Source organism: Carassius auratus, chromosome 12, assembly GCF_003368295.1.
Source record: "Carassius auratus strain Wakin chromosome 12, ASM336829v1, whole genome shotgun sequence".
NCBI lineage: Eukaryota > Metazoa > Chordata > Actinopteri > Cypriniformes > Cyprinidae > Carassius > Carassius auratus.
The window spans coordinates 17,290,065-17,304,504 of record NC_039254.1 but is presented as its reverse complement, the minus strand read 5'-3'; the positions used below and the strand labels follow the sequence as shown (position 1 = coordinate 17,304,504).

The 14,440-nt window shown below is 38.9% G+C and overlaps 1 protein-coding gene across 7 annotated transcripts in view; it reads right to left on the bottom strand.

The window, feature by feature from the left end:
- The window catches only part of myocd (myocardin), a 114,025-nt gene that overhangs the window by 96,172 nt on the left and 3,413 nt on the right, over positions 1-14,440 (bottom strand). For 5 of the 7 annotated variants that reach the window (XM_026277348.1, XM_026277350.1, XM_026277349.1 and 2 more), the window contains exons 1-2: positions 5,574-5,650; positions 4,959-5,160 (exon numbers count right to left, since the gene is read on the bottom strand). The gene's annotated coding sequence lies outside the window, so the exon portion shown is untranslated. Of the gene's footprint in view, positions 1-4,958; positions 5,161-5,359; positions 5,485-5,573; positions 5,651-14,440 lie in introns of those variants that run through there. The other 2 variants (XM_026277345.1, XM_026277344.1) reach the window with 2 other exon arrangements.

Below are 14,440 nucleotides of genomic sequence, written 5' to 3'. Positions count from 1 at the left end.
CAACCCAGCCTCGCTGGGTTGAAAAAGAGAGTTATTTTCAACCCAAACTTGGGTTAAAACATCCCAAAGTCCTATCCAACGGCCTCAACCCAGCAGTTGGGTTAAAAAAACAACCCAGCGTTTTTTAGAGTGTAGCTTTATGAAAGAGAGTCAGATTTGAGCTGTAATATAGTGATATTTTGAAAGTCTGTGGAAGGCATCCCAAAAATGCAGTGACTTTAAGACCTATTGACGTTTGAGAACGTTTGGAAAGTTTGCTGTGATATCATCAGATAAGTGCTGGTTCCCATGTGATAAGAGCTACCAAAGCGTTTAGTGGGAAATGACCACAGAGTGCTGTACTGGATGATTTTCTTCTCCAAAGACAGCGGCTGTTTTCCAGGATCAGCCAGGAAACACAATGAAATCGATCGACTGTGATGTGACTGATCATTTTGATTCAGTTTTCTCCATTTGGCTGCAAATTTTCTTCAAAATCTACAACAAGATTAAACTTTGAATGATGTTCATAAAATCTTTATTAAAAGTCGGTACCACTAGACTAGCAGAGACAAAAAAAAAAAACAAAAAAAAAACATCTTACCTGGGTTTAAACCGTAATTATGCAAAGTTATGCAAACATTATGTGAAATTTTTGATCTCAAGCTGTTTTACTGACCCTTTTCTGTGGTTGAAACACTGATTGATCGATTACATGATTCATGATTAATTTCAGTCAGTTGTTTTGTTTCCTCTGATGTTTATTCATGTTTATTTGCTGCTGTAACCAGTAGTAAAGTAGAAGAGATAATAGTTTCACTACAGCAAAAAAATAAAAAATAAAAATAAAAAATACATGCATCAACTCAAAACAGGACTAAAAGATCAATATTAAGCATCAATACTGCATGAAAGTGAAAAAAAAAAATCAATATTATCCACCCAGGTTATATGTACACCTGTTGTAATTTGTGCATGATTTAGACACAAACATTGCCGCCAGAGAAACATTTAAACATCATTCTTTCAGTCAATGATTTCTGTACTCCAAAACCATTCATTTTGCCATATTTTAAGATTTGCATTACCTAAAACTGCCCATGGTGACATCATGTACTGATGCTAATGCTGTTCCAAACCTGTGTGACTTCTGTCTCCTGCGGAGCAGAAATGAAGACATTTCAATGTTTTCTTAATTCATTCGAGTCCTGGGATGTTTTGGCATCTGACACTGACTTTCACTGTTTGATCAAAAACAGCTTAACATTCGCAAAGAGCTACAGCAAATGATCCGTAGAATATAAAAACTGAATCTCTAATGCTTGTGTCCTTGATGATCACCTGGAGCTGTTCACTGGCGTCTGACATACTCAGAAAGCGCTGTAACAGAACAGTTGCTCAATTATCTGCCGTGTCGCTGGTAAAGCGCTCATCCACGACTGTGACACAAAGGAACAGCAGGAAATCTCATCTGAGCCGCTCAAGCATGAGCCGTCACCTGTTGCCACAACAGATATTAATCCAGCGCTCAGCGATGGACAGAATCTCACCGCAATTAAACCAGCCTTCAAACTATTTCAGTCCTCTCGACTACAACTGACCTTAGAAATATCAGATCATGCATCCAGCTCTTCAAATGTAAAACGATTGTTCTCACACGCAGATCACACTGATACACACAAACAGACAAATATGGGCACAGTTCTGCAGGAGATCTCCTTATAAAGGTCTGACATTATGTGATGTATTTAGTAGAACTGTGAGAAAAGCATCTGATCTAAAATATCTGAGCACATGTTGAGAATCTGCTGCTTGTTGGCTTCAATTTGCTCTTATTTCCTTAAGATTTCTCCTTTCTTCAAAGCCTGTCATAGCTCATTCAGTGTTTCAGTTTTTTATTTTATATGAATTATTTTATTGATATTAGTATTAATATAAAACACTTAAATTAAATAATAAAAATATCTAAAATGGTTAATTATTAGAAATTAAAATTACAGTATAACTGATAATTAAATGCTATTAGTAAATATTAATGTGTGTCAGTTAAACATGTTAAATGTTTGAATAATATTAATAATAGCAAAATAATTAAAATGATTTATATATATTTTATTCAATAATGGCATTTAATTAAATAATTGAATTGGTAATTTATTAAAGTTTGTCATTGTTGTTGCAAAGCACATAAAAAAAAGAAATTAATTTTTAAAAAGTATTAATAAAAAAAAAACAAATATGTTAAATAATAAATTAATCAGTACAACTATTTAAAGCAAATTATTTTATTGAAAAAAACTAAAATAATAGACCAGTCAAAATTATGTTTTAATGAATAATTACATTTTATTTAATAATGTAGTAGTATTATTAAGTGAGTGTTTTTTTTTTTTTTTTTGTACATTAAAATATATGCTGATTATTAAGCCATTCATTGGTTCATTTCCTGGAAAAGTGTAAACACTGTTAATTCTGTGGCACTATATCAGACGTTGTTTGTTTGACCGTCATGAACACAGCATCAAGTGAACTATTCATTTGACTGACCAATGACAAATATGATTCAGTATTTTGTTTTGCAAAACTTGGCCACTTTTAATAAATCTCACTATAGATTAATAGCAAAATCTGTGCTACGGTTATTATCACACACACACACACACACACACACACACACAAAAACGTCAGGTCAAATATTTATATACTAAAGATGCCACAAAACGTAATGCATGAAGCGAGACATTCAAACAATCACATCTCATGAGTGTGAAGGCATTTACCCAATAATTCCCCGTATTAGATTTCAGCCGAATCGACTGCACATGTTCACACTTCATGACCACCGAACACAAACTATGAAAGCCACTCATGGAAATATGCATGGTAAACAGGAAAACATGACTTGTTTATGCAAATGCAATTAAAACTAAACTAATGCAGTAAAGTGAAGCGAACATCTGCAGACTTTCTGAGCCTGAAGGGTTCAAAGCAGATGATGGATACAGCTCAGATACAGACAGGCTATCCCATCATCCTCTGAACACACCGAAAAACACAGAATGACCATCATATTCCCATATCAGAAGAGCCACTTACAGTAAAAGGACTTTATCGAGCTGTGAGGAGCTCCATCTGCTCTTGCGTGGCTCATCTCTAGCATTCTTTATCGTGAAGTACGCCGACTATCATATGCAAACAGACTGATGTTGTTTATATTGCATTCTCTTATCAAAATATTTACAGCGTGTTTGAGGGCAGCGTTTGACTGTAAGCAGATGTTGCATCTATTCAGCGCTCACCTAAGGAAACGACTTCAATGCACAGATCCTGTAACATCAGCAACCCATGCACTTTCCACACAAACACAAACACATGCACAGCTAATGTTCTTCATTTGAATTTGCATCTCATTTTGTAAGAGTTACTGGCAAAGCTTTAAAGAAGGTGAGGTAAGGAAATCTGGACAGAGGGAAGAGAATAAACCCCTTTCTTACTATGCAAATCTTTCCACAATATTAAAAAAAAGTTTCTTGTTCACAGTGTGTGCCAGGTGCCCTGCTTGGTGTCGGACAGTCTGATCTTTAATTTGATCTCCTTAAAATGAAAATGAGTGTCTTAACTTATCCTTACCACAGTTAGTTTTCGAGAAATCATGAATATGCAAATTAGGCCCAGGCCCCATCCAATCGGAGCAGCTCGGACCTGCTCCACTTTCATTCGGTTGACAAAAGTAGTAACCAACAGGAACAAATTTGCCAGTAGGGACAGAAAAATAATATTGTTTTCACCTTGAATTAACATTAGTTTCATGACCCCATTGCTGTTTTAAGCAAAATCAAAAAAAAAAAAAAAAGTTGATAAATTTTTTTTTTAGAAAACTTGACTTTAAATCTTTTCTTTTTTCTAAAGTGAAAAGCATCTTGATTTAAGAATGTTTATATATTTATACTAGAAAACAAGGCCAAACATCATTTTTTGCTGTGCCTTCGACTCAATCATCAGACGCGTGACGAGGTACATTAAGATGAAATGAGACGTGCTTTACTTGCTGAATTGTTAAATACTCTCAGGTATTTTTCTTCAAGGTGAAATGATTTTAGATGAACACAATCCTTTTTAATCCCTAGCATAAACCAGCTCTGAACCCGACCTTTGGGTCAGATCTACTGACATTACAACATTACGTCTGTAGCAGAACAAACATGACTCATGTCATGCACACGTTCCCTTTGACACCCAATTATCCACAAAATACTTCGACCTTACAGTGCTTTTTAATTATTGGAAAGAAACTCTACGGGTCAAAAGTTTAGAATAGTTACGTTTTTTTATGCTTTTTTTTTTTTCTGCTCACCAAGGCTACATTTATTTGATGAAAATACAGTAAAAAATAACTAAATATTATTACAATTTAACATAGCTGGTTTCCATCTGAATATATAGTACATAGTTTATTCCTGTGATCAAAGCTGGATTTCCAGCATTATTACTCCAGTCTTAAGTGTCAAATGACCCCTTAGATATCAGAAACTAAAGAAACATTTCTGACCATTATCAATGTTGAAAACAGTTGTGCTGCTGAATATTTTAATGGAATTGTGATAGATTCAAAATAGAATAAAAATTAACACATTTATTAATCAAGGATACATCAAAATGAGCAAAAAATAAAACAAAACAAAAAATAAATAAATATAAATATTTATATTTCAAATAAATGTTTTTCTTTTGATCTTTCTTTTAATAAAAAACCCTGAAACATAAAATGTGAAAAAATTGAACTGTTTTCAACATTAATAAATTCAAAATTGAGCACCAATAATATATTGAGCACTAAATCAGTATATTAGAATTGTTTAAAAAGCATAACATAAATTCTTAAACATTCCAAACTTTAGACTGGCATTGTAAATGATATTGATTTATAATCAGGATTACAGTAAAGTCGTGCTATGGAATGTACTGTGATAAAGTCATACCTGAGAAACTAATGATCAAGAGCAGCGTTTGTGATCATCATGCAGATCTCAGATCAGTCTCAGAAGTAGATGATGATCAGATCATCATGTTGTCTATGTAGTGCTCTTAAATGGTGCTCAACACGTGTCCTGGAGGAGCTGCGGTCCAATCACCTGAGCTTCCTCCTCCTCCTCATCCTCTGAGAGCTTCAGATGTGTGCATCTGTGGAGAAGCCAACATATACATGAAAGATCTCATTATGCACAAACCCGTATGAGCAAACTACAGTGAGTTTCTGGCAAATGATGGCTTTACAAACACAACAAATCTAACGCTTGATTTGAACAGCAGAGGAATGCGCTGCACATAATGAGTTTTGATACGGCGCGTATGACTGTAAAACACAATGACAGAACCTCACATGACACCGATGTATGATGATACACTGCCATTTGAGGAACCAGATGTTTTCCTGTAGTTGATTTGCTAGTGCGGTTGGAAACAGAACAACATCTCCAGCCCAAAGCCCACGGGCAAACAGGACCATTCAAAATGAGATTTCAGAAATATGCAGGCTTGATTTACCAATGGTAATAGCAAGGCTCTAAATGAATAAACTGTAGCATGAAACTCACGGTTTGGATCCTGCTGACGACAAACTCCCATCATGCTGAGTACAGTATCTGCTGCTGCCTGATTCTCTGAATGTCTGCATTCACACACAGATAAAGCCGAATGTCAGAGCAGCAGACGGAAGTGCTCAAGTCACATCTTCAGAAAACTTGCTTGCACACTTTAGGCCTATTTCATATGTTGTTGCATCTATAAAAGTTGCAGTACAAAAGGTTTCATGTACCCCCATATTTACATTAATGCATGCAAAAATATACATAGCATTAATATTAGTGCCAGTCAAAAACAGATCCATCAAGTACCACTAATGTTTAGCTAATATGTTCACAGATTTAACATATCATGAACCACCCTTTTATCAGAAAAAACGCAGAAGGAACTACGATTAGCATGTGACCATGTTCTGATGCATGTGCAGCTGCAGGTTCTAGTAGAATGAGGGAAGCGCTCGCAGGAATGCCAGAAGTATGGCAGGAGATGCAGCATCTCGTTCCTTTGGGGAACTAGGGTTAAATAAGTAATCTTGAGGCATTTCCTTTTCAGGAACTCGAGCAACATCAAGAATGCCCGCAACTTTCAATTCCCTGCTTAGTGTGTATGTACTAGGCACAACTATGGTAAAAGGATGGAGGAAGCAGACAAGGTAAGAACATCAAGGTTGCAGAACCTGATAAAGGTGACTAACGCGTAGCATTACAAATATCCTGCATAGCCGCACATGACAGGAAGGCCTTGGAGGCTGCCACACTTCGGGTGGAGTGAGCCTTGACCCCCAAGGGTGAGGGGAGATCAGAGGACTCATATGACAAAGAATGGCATGAACGATCCACTGACTGAGGGTCTGCTTAGTGGAAGCCTCTTGGAAGGACCATGACAGATAAATAATTGGTTAGTGTTCCTCCACATGGCAGCTCTGTGGACTTATGCATCCAGTGCTCGCAATGGGCACATACAATTAAGCTTCTGCTGGTCAGGCTCCCGAAAGGAAGGAGGGCAGAAAGCTTATAGTACGATGGGCCGTGGTACTGAGAAGGGCACTTTAGGATTGTCCCCCGGACTAGGGTACAGAAAAGCTTTGGCAAAAACAGGTGCAAAATCTAGGAAGGAGGGGGCCACTGAAAGGGGCTGCGAATCTCAGATTTTCTTCATTGTTGTCATGGCTAACAGGAGGACAGTCTTAAGTGAGGTGTGGTAAGCAGCTATGGCTGCCACGTACACTTTCAGGCTGAAGTGGGTCAACTTTGCAGATAAACAAGCCTGCAAGAACTCTAGCACTAAACCGACTGGGCAGTTAACTGGGTCAAGCTGGGCATCTCTGCACCAGAAAGTGAAAAGTTTCCACTTCAGGTCATTCAGTTTCCTCACTGAGGGAGCTCTGGTTTCAACAACCTTGCCTGAGAGACCGGAAGCTATGAGTTAAGCCCCGTCAGGGGGCACACCCACAGCTTCCACAGCTCCGGACGGGGGTGAAATATCATGCCCTCTGCCTGTGAGAGGAGATCCCTCCTAACAGTAATCTCCCATGGAGATCGGACCCCATCCCAGCGCACACACTCCAGAACTCCGGGGAGCAGAGCTGTTCAGGGGAAGGCATTTAGACGTAGCTAAGTCTGTACCATGACGTCCTGTCCGAGAAGAGCTGGATGAGTCAGAAAGAACCAGAGGGGGCAAGGTTGGGCAATGCAATGTCTCCCAAGTCACAAACAGATCCACCTGAGCCTGGCCAAACATTCTCCAAATCTGACAGACCACATCTGGGTGGAGTCTCCATTCCCCGGGCTTTGGCCACTACTGTTGGGTTCTCATAAAGAGCAGGTCAAAATGCATCACATTGGAGGTAGCTGCCATCAGACCCAACCATTTTTTTAAATACTTTACTGTGAGTGACTGGCCTTCTCTGACTCTCGTGATTGCAGTGAGGATTGACTCCATCTGAGCAGGAGACAGCTGTGCCTGCGTTGTGGTAGAATCTCACAACACACCTAGATAAGTGGTCCTCTGTGATGGAGAAAGCACTCTTTTTTGGCATTTAGTCTTAACCCCAACTCTTCATATGGGTGGGAATGACATCTTGATGTCGAAACCCCCGTCTGCTCCAATTAAGCTAGAATCAACCAATCGTCAATATAAGTGAATATGTGGATGTCCTGGAGTCACAGTCGAGTAAATGCAGCATCCATACACTTCGTGAAAGTTTGGGGTGAGAGTGCAAGGCCGAATGGAATAACCTGATATTGGTAAGCTTACCTCTGGAACTTCCTGTGTTAAGGAAGGATGGAGACATGGAGCAAGGCATCTTTTATTTCGATGGTGACAAACCAGTCCTCCGACCTGATCTATGACCTCCAGAGTGAAGCATCCACAGGGAGAGGTGCTCAAAATGTGAACAGTCAGCTCTCTCGAGTGACAGAAAATGGTAAATATGATATACACACAGAACGGTTTGCTAAATAACATCCAGTGGACAGTTTAAACACGTGATTCAGAGTGTGGTCACGCTGAAGGCATTCCCAAAGACCTTGATACAGCTTGAGTTCCTGAAAGGGGAACTGTAAAACAACAATAATTATAAATGATACAAAAAAAAAAAAAAAAAAGAATAGGCTACATTACATAATTTTCCCCTATTTTTTTTTCATGAACCAGGAATACTACAAAATCTTTTTTTTTAAAGTCTATAATATGTAATTGTATTTTTTTTTCCAATTATTTTTCTAGTTATTTGTTTATTTGATTACTATTTAAATGTAATTATTATATTACAGTAAATTAATGAATTTTTAAATGTCAATAAAACATGCAGTATATTGGTATAATTCATATAAAAAAAAATCTATGATCAACAACATATATTTTTAAATGTAAACTACATGAACAAAATGTGTTTTTTTTTTTCATTAAAAGTTATTTGAAAATGAAAATCAATTAATGTAACAATAGCTAGCCTGCTTGAAAAGAAAATATATTTTAAAGAATTGAAAAAAAAAATAGCATTTACATATTGTAGCCTTTTTAAAGCTTCTGTAGTATTTCAAGTTGATGAAATTGTTCATGATGATTTATCCACTTATTTAGCCAAAGATTTGTTTTGTTCTGTCAATTAAGTCTTATATCAGGTTTTCTCAGATATATGAAGTCATTCCTGGTTCCTTTCCTAATAAACATTTTTGCCTTCACTTCTCAATTCAAATTCGTTTTATCATAGAAACCCATTAGAGCATGTGAGATACACAAAACGAAAACCACGTCCTAAAATAACTCCAGCATAGAATTTCCTCTTCACTCTACCGGTTTTACTTTTCAACAATATTCATCTAATCCAGTCCTCACTCACAGAATCAAGGGAACTGGAGACAAAACAACATTGTTGCTTCAACTCGCAGGAATTTTTGGGCATAAACTCAAAAAGACGAACCCCAGAGGACCTTAAAGCCACTGGAGACTCACACAACACACAAACAAACAAACAAATGCTCTGGAACGTCACACGCCATGACCCAGCACTCACCAATTCTGAGAAAAAAACACGTCCCACGGGCCGCTGGGTCACAGGCTCCACATTTGCTTTGAACGACCTTGTTGTGTTGGCAGGCCTCTGGATTTCTGCGATGGCGAAAACACAGACGGAATCACGGAATCCAGTCATAAAAATGTTTATCTACTTTAATGTCACGGAATTTGCCGGAAAAATACTATTTAAATATGAATCCAGCATGTTCTGCGTGTTTCTGACTTCATGAAATGCGCAGAAGCCCCGTCATGATGCTTGTAGTGTTTTTACCCTCTACCTCCTCAAAATATGAGTATCTAAACATATAAACATAATCTCTAGAACTGCTCCAAGAGTCATTTTAGAAGCATTTTACCATTTCATTTGAGAAAAAAAACTACAGTGATATCATATACGAACAGAAACATACAGTAAAGGTCTTCACAACACAACAAAGTTTAGTTTAACTTTAAGAAACTGTCAAAGAGAAATCTTACTTGTTGTAATGTACTACTAATACCAAGATTATTATTTAAACATTATTTTAAAGGAATATTTACCAGCATAAAATGATTTACCATAATTTATTTACCAGAAAAATGTAAATGCACAACATGAAAAAGGAAAACTAAATAGAATAATATATAATTTTATGTAAAATAAATTAATTAGAGATGCTTTTGATTATTAAAATTGAATGAAACCATTAAAACTGAATCCAGAAAATGAATGGAAAACACAGAATTTGGTAAAGTGAATAAATAAATAAATTTGAGAAAAAATTATTTCATAGGATCTTGTAATCTTTGTTAAACTTGTATAAAATTACTGTTTTTTTATTATTTCAAATAATTAGACATGCTTTATATATTTTTTTTAATCATTAAAACAGAGGGTTTAGCAAAATGTAAATAAAAATAAAAAAAGATCCAAAAAAAAAAAGACCTTAGAAAGGATTTTAACTTGTTTGAGCCTCCATCTTCTGCCACACAAAATGGCCATCAACATGATTACATCACACACAAAATACATCACAAAACAACATACGCTTCATCTCAGAGTCGGCCATGACCATAACGGCTGTAAATCAGGCAGACGCTACAGATCTCTGTGCACTAGAACATCTAGGCATAAAAACAGTTCCCTTTCAAGGGATCTTCAAGTGTTCTCTAGGGGTTGCTACATACATTGAAAAAATGCCAACTACAGTAGTTGGCCGGCGACAGCCCCTGACGGGAGAACATGTTATTCTCTTCTTCCTCTTCACTGACTGATCTGTTTGAAGCGTGTATCTGAAAGAACTGGTAAGAGCGATATTTCTCTGTCTATCATGGCAACTACTAGCAAGTGTTTAGACTGTGTGCATCCGTGTCAGCCTTATTTGACACCAAATGACACACACAATCTTTGCGTCATTTGTTTTGGTGTAGAGCACACACGCAATGTCTTTCAGAAGGCAATCTGCATGCATTGTGAGCAGCCGCTCTCGTTTGTCTCTTTCCGAGGAAAAAAGAAAAAAAGGGCAGCCATCAGCTTCCCGTGGTTCAGGACCCACTGCTGCTGAGGCATGGAGGAGAATGAGCTCGTGGGGATCACTGGTGGGTCTGGCAGACGAATTTAGAAAGGGACTTTCCATTTCGTGCTCGTAGGCGGTGGATGAGAGAGAGCCTCATGAGGATGATGTTATATCTTTAATACTTTCCGATAATGAGGTTAGTGCTCTGCTGGGTTCTACCCGGGAAGAGCAGGAGATGTTTGAAGATGGCGAAGTAGCTGAGGCTGAGCCTTCTCAATCCTCCTGCCCTGCGTATATAAAGCTATTGGAGATAATGGATCGTGCCACGGCAAAGTTGGACTTGCAATGGAAGTGTGCTAGCAAGGTGACGCCGCAAGTTCACCTCAACGAGCCTTATCTTTCTGACCATAGCCCTTCAGCTCAGATGAGCCATCCATTTCTGTCTGATCTCCATGCAGAGATCGAAACAGAATGGAAGAGGTCGTTTTCTTCTCGCATCCATCGGTTTCAGCGTAAGAGTTATGCTGACATCGAGACGATGTGCAAAGGTGGCTATGAGATGATGATGCTTCAAGCATATCAGGCTGATCTGATAAAAGACCTGGAAAAGGCGAGGGCCTGTCTGCTGATCAGATAGCAGCACTGAGCTGAGCCGCACTGCAGATCTCTCTCTCTCCGTGCTACCAAGCAGACTGCCTCCACCATGGGTCTATGGTGGCCATGGTGGTAACGGAGAGACGTCTGTGGGTGAACCTGACAAATATCAGGAAGAAAGAAAAGGCTTTCTAATCGATGGTCAGGTTTCGCCCTCTGAACTTTTCGGTACCTCCATTGAGATGGTAATCGAGAAATTCAGGGAAGCAAAGACGCGCTGAGCTGGTTCATATGTTACAACTTACTGATGGTCCGGACTAAAGGGAGTCGCCCCTTGAGCGGGGCTCCAGCGCAGGAACCAGGGTGGGTCAGTATGATCCACTCTGTGTATACTTGTATATGTATCAAATTGCTGGTGGTTATGTGTGTACTAATCTTCTGTGAGTTTCTTTACAGTGCTCAATTACAGTGTTTACTAAACACTCGTCTGCATTATGTCCAGCCGGTGTGATAGCCATGATTCTGGCTTCATGTATCCGGTATCAGGTGGACAGATCACAGGTTTCTGCAGGAGCCTTCTTGATTATCAGGCCCGGCACGGCACTGCAAGAAAGTTCATGGATGTCCGCTGAGGTCACCCAGAGGGGCTTCCTGGCTGCTTGTTTGTTGCTGACGCATCAATCGAGGAAGTGGAGGTGTCAGTTACGGAAATCTTCTTGTATATGCTGCCTCAGGTGATGCTCCCCTTGCCAGAGGTTTGTAAATGTGAGCTTTCCTCTCCCGTGTGGTTCGGCACCTCTGCAGTGCTTAGAAATCTTTAAGTACACATGCTAAGCCCTGTGTACTTTCTGAAAACCACATGGTGGTGAGTGTACATGCTGAACGCTTTGCACACTTTCATTCTCAGAAAGTACGCAGTCTTGCAAACTTTCTGTACGGTAAGGGTTACGCGCTCTGCTTCGTTCCTTTTCTTGAGATGGTTAGACCTTGGTTCCTCGGGCTCCATTTAGCCAGTTTGTATTTATTTATACACTTCCTCAGATACCTATCTAAACAGGGTGTTGCTACTAGGGATCTGTTGAGACAGCTCCTTCAGCAAGCTTATGCAAGAGCAAGCGGTAGCATCTGTGTGACAGGCAAGACTTAGTATAAAATGCTGGGTTCTTGATTCCAAGCCTTCTGCCCTACCCCGGGCTGAGGCCCTAACGAGTAAGGTGGCTATGTAGCCTAGGCCTTTGGCCGTAAGGGGTAATGTCACGGACAGCCATCTAATGTCCCAGGGTACATCTCAGGTTACGAATGTAGCCATGGTTCCCTGAGTAGAGAACGAGGCACTGTGTCCTCTAGCTCACTGCCATGCTTCGGACGCAAGCTTCAGATGAAGAAGGGAATGACGTGTTCTCCCTGCGCCTATTTATCCATAGTCGCGCCAGGTGTGACATCAGGGGCTGTCAGGAGCCAACTTGTTGGTGTTTTTCAATGTATGCTTCAGACACGGGTAATGATGATGTTCCCCATAGCGATCCCTAGTGGACGCAGTGTCTCGTACCCTACTAAGGGAACCTAATTACACTCTGAGACGTTTCTCCCCCATGCCATCTCCAGCTTAAACAGCTAACATATGAATCATTACCTGTGTTCTGTAATTGAACTCTGTAAATCATTCTACATCTTAAATGATTGCCTTTCTCAAGTATTATGTAAATCTCTTTATTTATACAGTTCTATATAGAGTAAAATTGCACAAATCTGTACATAAACCAATCTACTGTTCCAGATTCATACACATTATTTATTGGTAAGTCTTACTAATTTTATTTTATTTTTATTCTGTTCTTATGTCAGATGTGTATGTATGCATGTATGTATGAACTAGGAGCACCTTAAAAAAAAAAATCATCATGTTTTTACGCACACCTGGCGAATAATTCTGAATCTGATTCTGAAATTATCAACAGTTAGTGCATTATGAGCAAGTATACATGTATTAATTAGGCTAGATTAATAAATACTGTAAAAAAAAATAAACAAATAAAAAAAAAACTTATTAGCAAAAAGTTACATGCTGAATGATCGGTTTGATAAGTAGCATACTATGATCAAACTGAAATGATCAGAATCTATCTTAACCCTCATTGCCAGAAATATTATGAAACTTTGCTTATAAATGGATGTCATACACTTGTGGTCCTCTATCTCTTGATGACTGAAGCCAAAAGATTTTAAATGGTACATTGATCAAGAAAAGGTGAGTTTTTGGAGAACTTTTGCTGAAATGAACCTAACATCATTGTACATTTATGGACCATGAATCAACTTAAAAACAGCAGACGGCAATGAAGCACATTTGTCTCATTTATAATAAACCCAGTGTGAGCATTGGAAAGCTCATGGTGAAGATCTGAAGTGTTTCTTTTGCTAGTTCTTCATTCTGAACTTCCACATTATCTAATTCACATCCAATCCAAGCATGTGACTATCTTTATGTCATGAGCAATATGGAAAAAATAATTATAATTAATCTTGTAAATCCTGATATATATATTTGATGAGCTTGCCAGTTGCACAAGCGTGCATAAGCATCCCTGATATTATAATGAGCAGCATTAATGGGGTGTGGAGCTCACACAGTCGGCTTCCGAGGGACTGATTGTGATTTTCCCGCTATTAAGCGATCCGCTCTCACCGGGTACGCTCCATGGTGTGTGTCTGTGAGTCTGCGGTCCCGCTGCTACTGAGACACAGCAGTGACCGATATTTGCAGGGATCACACATGATCTGGCGGATGGGTTGGAGACGTCTCTTTCTCTTTATCTCCACCAGTGTTCCTTGGATCTAGAGCTCATTATCGAGGCTAGGAATCCTGTGCTGTGGTTATATATCTGACTATGAGAAGTTAGATATACGGCGGGGGCAGTCACAACCCTACCGTGATCCAGCCCCAAGTGCCGGTGGTGTCCCTTTTCGTACTCCACAGAGTTTAGAGTCTCCTAGTGGAAGGTGATTCTGCGGACCGGCCTAAGACAGTGTTTCAAATATCATGCAGTAGCTATAAGTAGACAAATATGAATCCTGATAATCTCTCCAAATTTCTATAATCTGATAAATATTCTTTAGTGTAGTCTATTTTCCAGCAAACATCATGATCCACTTCCTTGTGACTTCATGCGAATCATTCTGTGAATTGCCTCAGTCAGTATCTCATGCTTATGAAACAGTTGCTAAATATTAATTTTGGATGCATTTTTAATCTCGGAAAAGGCTGGACA